General features: G+C 30.3%; 1 pseudogene; it reads left to right on the plus strand.

Annotated features, from left to right (window-relative positions):
• The first annotated feature begins 6779 nt into the window (after positions 1-6779).
• Positions 6780-6898, plus strand: LOC120595631 (uncharacterized; annotated as a pseudogene).
• The last annotated feature ends 2043 nt before the right edge of the window (positions 6899-8941 follow it).

The raw sequence follows: 8941 nt of genomic DNA on the forward strand, positions 1-8941 counted from the left end.
GTGACCTTGGGCAATTTACATAACCACTCTCAGTCTCATTTTTCTTGTTTTAAAAATGGAAGTTTGTTGTAAGAATTAGAGATAATGTATGCAAAGTACTTAGCACTTATCCATACATATGATATAGGCTCCATAAATGATAAGTGGCATTGTTTTGGTTTTTACTATTGTTATTCAGCCATTAACCTCTCAGAATGTCAAAATCCAAGATATCAAAGGCATTTCCAGAACTAAGAACATGCTGTCTTTTTATTTCCTTCCTTATTGCCTAAAGTCATTAAACTCTTGATTAAACATTGGTGCCTTCTTTGATACACATGAAGTTAATCAATAGAGTAAATCTCATCAATATTACAGAGGCCTAGACACAAATATCTTGACTGTTCAAGTTATATTATCAAAGGAGTTTTCTCATTGCTAAAACCATTACAGAACTAAAAAATGTTTATGCATAATCTAAGAATGAAATACAAATTTTTTCAGACAATTAAAACAATCATAAACAAATTTTTTAGGATGGTGAATTCTTTAGGATGGTACATATACAGTACAAATATAAATGTCATATTTCTATTACTTTTTTATCAATGTTTTTAGACCAGCAATAATAATTCTGGAGAGCTTTTAGAAGATAAAAAAATCATTTTCTATCCTAAATTTTTGAGAGCTATCATAGACTAGGTTATAAAATCTAATTTGAGAATCACCAAATATTGAGCAAGAAATTTCCAGTTCTTCTGATTTGTTTTACTGTTTTATTGAAACACATTTATAATGAAAATGTACAGTTTTAATAACATCCCTTCTATAGTTTTCATTAATTTCATTGTAGTCTTTGCACTGTATGACATAAGTGATCAAACAAATTTTATCAGTTTTTTGGTACTGAGAAATAAAAATATGTTTCAGAGTCCAATAGATCATTGCACAAATATAATTTTTTTCACTTACTAATCATTGCAGTACTTAACTAATTTGTGCCTCACTCTCTTTAACTTTGAAATGAAGATAAAAGTACTTGCCTCACATTATTGAAATTAATAGTAAAGGAAATAGTGCATAAAATGAACATTCAGAGTTTTAAAAAGCTTAACTCCCTGTTGCTTCTCTCTGAGTGGAATGAGCATACTTCCTCCTTTGCCTGAGATCATCTTGGTTTATTCTTATTGTCATAGCATGATTACTAATAACTCCTCCTTTTGTCATAGCGTGATTACTAATAACTCCTCCTTTTGGTCTTAAAACCAAACCAAAGCAAACAAAATCCAAAAGGGTCATGTTTAATCTATATTGGTTAGTCTAAGTATTTTTCTGCTTAAAAGTAAGAGGAAGGACAAGATGAGGTAAACAGGCCACTTTCAGCTTAAAACTTCCAAGATTCTAAGCTGATTAGGAGTCTTTCAATTTAAAAAGCAAAACTCTAATAGATTAAGATTGAGTTGTTTTGCAGGAATGTGCAAAATAATGTTTAGCACCTGCTTTACAGTGATAATTGGCCACAGCAAGCATTATTCAACTTTATAAATTATTATTTTAATTAACATGAAATACACAAAATATTTTTCCCCAAAAGACTGTAGAGCATTTTGAAAAGTGAGCACACTGACTGATTAATATTGATTACCTTTAGAGTATAAGATTGAAAATGGCTAGAAGCTGAGGTGTAGGGATAAAATATCAACTTCTTTATATGCTCATATGTTATTTAACTTGCAAAAGAGACATGTACATTTGAAATCAAAATAATGAGATATGGTAAAGAAATTAAATTAAAATCTAGGCATAGATCATCATCATGTCTGTGAGTATACGAAATACGTACATAAAATATTTGGTATGTGAATATGTCAGTGGTCTACATTTTATGAATGAAATTTTCTGAAAATTGTAATATTTTTATAGGAAATACAATTTTAGAAGTAAAACTGTGGTCAAATACCATTAAAATGTAAATCTCAAGATATGTATCCATGTAAAACATAGACTATGACAATTTACATGCTTTACACTAAAAGTATGACTACCATAATACAGCCTGACTAAATCACATTTTTGGATGAAATATAACTTGTGAATATTTAGCATGCACTCCAATTAGTCTAAAAGTTTGGTAAAGAAAATATAAAATGGTTCAAAGACTTCGAATTGTTCAGTATAAGTATATGGAAGCAATATATTTCCTACAATGAAATTTAAAAATCAGAATCTAATGAGATTAGATAACTTGGTCAGAAATATAAAGACATAATAAATAAGGGTAATTGTTAAATATAACAATTTTGACATTTCTTTTTTGTTGTGGCTCTTGCTTCTATTTAAGTAAATTATTTAATAATCTTAAGGGAGTATTCATTTTTTTCTTTGAAATGAGAAGAGTATTGATTTAGGTAAAATGTCAACAATTTGATTTATTATTTAAAATTGAAATTTTATAATTCTGTTTGTCATCGGTGAAATATGATTGGTTTGTAGATTGCTACATGTGATGCTCTCCCATTGCCATTGTCATTATTAGTGCTATGATAAGTTCAGCTAAAAGAAAAATCACATTGTTTCCTTTGACCTTCATTAATATAAATATCACATGTACATCCATATACATGTATATGTTGGCATACATATGTATGTATGTGTGTATATATGAATGTATAATCAATTTGTGATTTTAAAACATCTTTATAACAATGACATACTACATTTTAACTATGAAAGCAAGGAAGGATAAAAAATGCAAGAGACACCAAAGCACAGAGTACTTAATGTTTTAAATGTTATAGATTTATCAGTCCTCCTCCTAGAAAGCAAGACGTATACCATTAAAAGTTGATATTTCACATGCAAATAGACGTCTGCACCCATCTGAATTCTGGTTTATAAAACATTTGTGATAAAAGACCCAGATACTGTAGTATAAGCTCCCATCCCACCTATCATTCATGATAGAAGAATAAACCTTTTCTCATTAAATCTAAACAGTTTGATCTTGCCTAATTGTAAACCTCCCCTCATGAACCATTTAGCTGTTTGAGACAAAAAGGCACCATCACATTGATTCTAGTCCCTCCACACGAATAATGAATGAGACTTGGGCATTTATTTCCAATTCCCGTCTCCTGAAAACCAACCCAATCTATATGGCAATTTGTTAGGGCAGTAGAGAGTGTAGCCATACCCATTCCTTGTTTATATGAATTAAAAATTTGGGTTCATATAGTGTCATTTCAATCAAAGTAGAGCCAAGTGTTTGGAAAAAAGGACGGCTGCCTTCATTTCAAAATATGTACCCCCTTTTCCACTCAGTGAATAATGTTTGGAAAATCTTCCCTTTCAATTCTATCTGCAATTGAAATAAATTCTATTCTAGCATCTGTAATTAATAAGATGCTTTAAATTATATTATTCTTCTTAAAAAGCTCAAGGTTTCTGTTTAATTAAAATATTTTAAAATTTTAATATGATAATGACTTTTGAAATGTATGAAATATGACTTTTGGGGAATCAGTGAAGCTTCTCCAGATAGATGAGGTTTTGCTTTTTCCTATTCTTGAAGAAAAAAGTAGTAGAGTCCAGCAGCAGCTAAATTGTTTTATTAAAAAAAAAAAATCTACAAAAGCAAGAAACTCAAAGGGAGATAATTTTAGAAGTGACCATATAAATATGAGTCTACAGTGTGACATGCAGTTGAAAAACCTTCTTATCTTACAAATCCACTACTGGTACCACTATGTCATTCCAGCTACTATCATGACCTGAAAGCCTGGCTACCACCAGCACATCCTTCACAGCTTCTACAAAGACATATCCTTGGGATAAAAGCCTCCTCTCCATTCTATATCATTTCTACACTCTAGAACTCCTTGCACCTTAGTCTCTTTTCTATCACTAGAAGTAGCAATGAGTAGAAAAGCAAACCCCCCTTTCCTATGTCTGCATCCAGATCATATCCCCCAAAGTTCAACAATGATTCCTGATTGAATTGGTTAGTCAAATTGTGCTGTGGTCCTAAAGTAACATATGCCACCCCTAAATTTGATTTTTCATTTTATCTAAAGTACATAAGCAAGTCATGCAACAAAGAATAACAAAGGCAAATATTTGAACACATGTAAAAAACTTAAGAAACCTACCCACATTAAACCCAAAGTAAGTTAGCACCAATTGTAGACTTTTCTCCACTGCACATCTATGATATTTACAAAATAGAGCTTTTTTCAAACAAGTTAACCAGCAATCAAAAGATCTTTTCTTCTATTATCAATGAACTATTTTTTTCTACTATTAATTACTTTTTTGGAATAGGAAATATAGTTGCTATAAGCTAACTATTAATTACTTTTTTGGAATAGGAAATATTGTTGCTATAAACTAAATCTTGGTAGATAGCCTCTGCCTCAAGTCTGAGAGTCTACTTTATCTCACAGAGGCCTTTCTAGCATCCAACTAAAACTGCCACACAAGAGCCAGTTAGCCATTTTGATTGAAAACTCTGACCTCTGAGGAATATTGGCAGCGTTACTTTTAAAATCATGGCTTCAAAGAACACAGCAGAGCTTCATATTCTTTCTTAATCAGCTCTGCCCAAAAGACAATGCAAGTCACATATATAATTTAAATTTTCTAGTAGCTACTTGTAAAAAAGTAAAAAGCATGTAAATTTAATAATGTATTTAATGCAATGTATCCAATATATTTTTATTTTGACTTATAAGCAGTATTCTAAAATATTAATGAGATATTTTATATCTGTTTTTCATACTAAGTCTTCAAAGCCTTCTGTGTATTTTACACTTTCAACACATCTCAATTTGAGAGAAACAGTTCAAGTGCTCTGTAGCCACAAGTGCAGCTCTCAGTCATCTAACACTGTTATGCTGAATTTAAAAACAAATATTTGATGAGTGAAAGATAGTGCTTCCCAGTGAGATTTTGATGTAATCTTTTTGTGGGGATATTTTGTTCTAGATGTACATGGAAATGCGCTTTAGCTCTGATGTGTATTGGAGATCAAAAAGTTAGAAAATGACAGACTTAAACATAAGCCTGTCAACATGCCTGACTTTTTATGAGAAAAATAAAATTGAAATTTAATTTCAGAAGTATAACTAAACCATCTTTCAATATATGTGGAAACTAAAATATGTACTTATAAAAATCTATGGATTAATATATTATGAATAAAAACTTTAGTATTTTGAATTAAAAAAACAAAATCATTGGAAGTATTATCTAAAATAATTATTGAGGGAAATATATAAACTAAGTCCATGTTTTTTAAAATAGAAAAACTAAGTAGTAATAATCTATATATGTTCTATCTAGAAAATAATAGAATAAGACTAAAGAATGAGAAAAGTGAAAAATAACAAAAAGATATAAAGAAGATGGGGATGAAGATAGAAAATCAAGACATACATAAATACACTCATGTATATGTGTATAGATATATTTATACACATATATACATATCTATACAGGGAGATAACTATAGATGTAGAGATTATTTTTTGAAATCCAAGGAGAATATTATAAACCACTTTTACCTACATATTTGAAATGCTAGAGGGAATAAAAATTTTAAATACATATAAATTGCTGAAAGTCATTCCAGAACAAAAGTTGTGGAATATAATTTGGAGAGTTTATTCTCTTTTTCTATTTTCCAAGACTAATAATATTTGATAGAGAAATTGGACAATTACAGCAAATAAAAAGTATAGGCCATTTTTTGACTATATGTGAAAAAATTTAACTTAAAAATTGCCATACCAAATATATCAACGTATTTTAAAATGAATACTTACCAAATGGGTTTACAGGAAGTTAAGTGGTTTAATCTTAGAAAAATCTATTACTGTAATTAACAACATAAACTGATGAAAGAAAAAATGGTGTATGGTTTTCTAAATGAACAGAAAATTCAACACTTATTCAAGATATTTTAAAAAGTAAATTAATAAACTATTAGAAATTTAAAGTAAAAGATAAATTACTTAATGAAATAAAGGTTAACTACCAAAATCTATAGCAAATATCAGAGTTATTTATGAAAGTTAAAAAATATTGTCATTTCCGTTCAACTTCTATAATAGATTTTAGCCAAAGAAAAAAGACAAATGAACTAAGAAGTATGAGGTTTGGAAAGAAAAAATAAGACTGTCATCATCTATAGATAATGTGATTGTCCACATAGCAAATCCAGGAAAAATGGTGGACACAAGATCAATGTACTATACAATATTTAGTAGCGTTATTTTATATCCACAACAAACAATTGGAAATACAAGGAAAAATAATAGGTACTGAGAAATAAATTTAAGTTATGTGATACCGATATGATAAAAAAATAAAATATTATTAAAAGTTATAAAAGATTTTCTAAGCTATTGAGTTTTGTGATATGAAAATATAATATATATAGATAAGAAGACTCAAGAAGTATAAATTCAACCATGCTGTCAAATTAATAAATTCCATGCAACCTGTCAAAATTGCAATGGAGTATTTTTTTTTTTTTAGCATTTGACAAACTAATCCTAAAATTTACATTCGAGAAGAAAAATTGTAGATTAGCAAAGACCATTTTGAAGATAAAAAAGAATGATGAGATGGAGAAGACAATGTAAGTTGTAGCCATGTAAAATTGGCAAAGCGTTTGGCATAAATAAACTGATAGAGTAAAACAAAGCGAGAAAATAAACACCTGAGAACTTGTTTTAAGACAAAAATAGTAGTCTAAATATGTGGAGAATGGATGAAATATTGAATAAGTTGTCTTTCTTGTTTACGGCCATACTACCCTGAACAAACCCGATCCCATCTCATCTCGGAAGCTAAGCAGAGTCGAGCCTGTTTAGTACTTGGATGGGAGACCACCTAGGAGGACCAGGCGTGGTAGGCATAAAAAAATAAATAAATAAATAAAGGATTGTAAACTGACAAGGTCCTTGCAATCTGTGAGGTCAACAGAGGGTTGCCTTGCCTAAAAAAATAAAAATATGAATAAATAAATAAATAATCTCTCAATAAGGGAGACTCCTACTTCTTACCATATCCATTTCTTAAGGTAAAATAGACAGGGCTTAGTCATTTGTTTGAAAAATAAGCATGAAACGCAGGTTTCTGTTTTGAATACTTAATTAAGTTAAAATAACATATCAGTTATTACCTGTGCTTCAGTTAAATTATATATAAACTTTCTAATAAATTCCAAATTTACCTTTATCTACATTTCAATTTCACTACAGATGAATGTTATTGAATAAGTGTGAGATATGATCAATATTAATAATTTTATTTGGAACACTGACCTGGGAAGCAGAGAAGCTACATTTTGAGTCAGTGTATAATCTTTACCTGTGGTGTGGAATTTAATATTATCGGGAAGTCTTTGGAAAAAGAGTATGATTTGTCATCACTGTGGCTGATTTTTATTGCTATGGTTATGGTCTCATGGGGGAACTGAGAGAAAGTTGCCAAAATCCAGTGTTTTGCTACACCCAGCTGCCTAACTAATGCCATTCTGCCATTGATTCTCATAGAAGGAAATTCCATCTGAGATGTAGCAACATTGTTACTGGTAAGAAATTATAGTTTCTAAGGGCTTTCATCAATTGAAATCTCATATAACCAAATGTCGCGACCGTTTTTTAGGACCAGAACCCTACGCCCTGGGGTTTCAATGTAGAGGAGGGCAAAGATGTGGTGGGGTTGGGGGTACTTATTCTTAGGAGTCAGGACTTTGGAAGTGTGCTCTAAACTCTCCTGTAGAGAGTGAGAAGCTACTTTGTCTTTCACATGGTTAGGATCCAGTGTGTATTGTATATAGACACTTTATATTGTTCTTACATCTTACTGATAAGCATTATATTCTTTTGCTTGACTAATAATAGTCTCACCTGACTAATAGTCTCACCTGCCATATTCTTTTTTGGCTCTTATCCATATGAAATCTCATATTGCTTATGCTCAGAAAGGTTTATTGTATGCTCAAGCAAATTTTTTGTACATTTTTCGTATCTTTAAAAAAAGTATTTCCTGATTGTTTCATTGTGAAATTTGAAGGTTCTAAGAGTTACACTTTTGTAAGTTATTTAGCTTTCGTTTTACTTGAAAATGGACGTGTCCTCCAATACTAAAAAATGTTTTAGCTGACATCCTAAGGATCGCATGGTAAAATTCTGCAGTTTGTTAAACTATATACCTATATCTTAAGATCAAAATCATACAAAGCATAAGACAAACTACAGATGAAATAAATGGAAAAAAAGCCATATCTTAGCTATTTGGGAAAAAAGATCCATCTGTCACCAATAATGTTAATAAACATAAGGGAAAACACAATTTAAAATAACCAAAATGCCATCATCTCACAAGAAACTTCAATTTAATCTGTACTTTATGTCCCTGCCCTAAACTATGTAAAATAAGTAAGTGATGTTTGATGCACAAATGGTCTAGACACCTGCAGTGGGCATGCTTAATTAACATCCCATAAGGCAAACCCAAGGAAGTCAGAAGTGTAGGTCACTTTTTGCTGTACCTTTAAGATTTCTAGAAGGAAGAACATGTGAAACACGGCAATAATGCTCATGGTGAAAAGTACTGCTTGCTAAAAGTTTGTTTTCTGCAAATGGGTTTTATACATAGCTGGTTAATATGATTCCCAGGATGGGAATCAACTAACAGATGGAATTTGATAGACTCTCCAAAGTTAAGATGATTAGATTTAAGAGCTGAAAAAAAGTGGAAACAACATGGACACTTTCATGAATTCAAATAATAAAACATACTAATAAATATGCTTCTTGCTGGGTTAGACTTCAGACAACTCATGCAAAAGATTTAATTTTAAACACTGAGAAATAAGGATCTAAAAATTAGGCAAAATTTAATAACTGTTTCTGTATTCAACAGCTTAATATTGAAGGATAGTAAATATAAA

The sequence above is a fragment of the Pteropus medius genome, unplaced genomic scaffold (assembly GCF_902729225.1).
Source record: "Pteropus medius unplaced genomic scaffold, Ma_sr-lr_union100, whole genome shotgun sequence".
Taxonomy (NCBI): Eukaryota; Metazoa; Chordata; class Mammalia; order Chiroptera; family Pteropodidae; genus Pteropus; species Pteropus medius.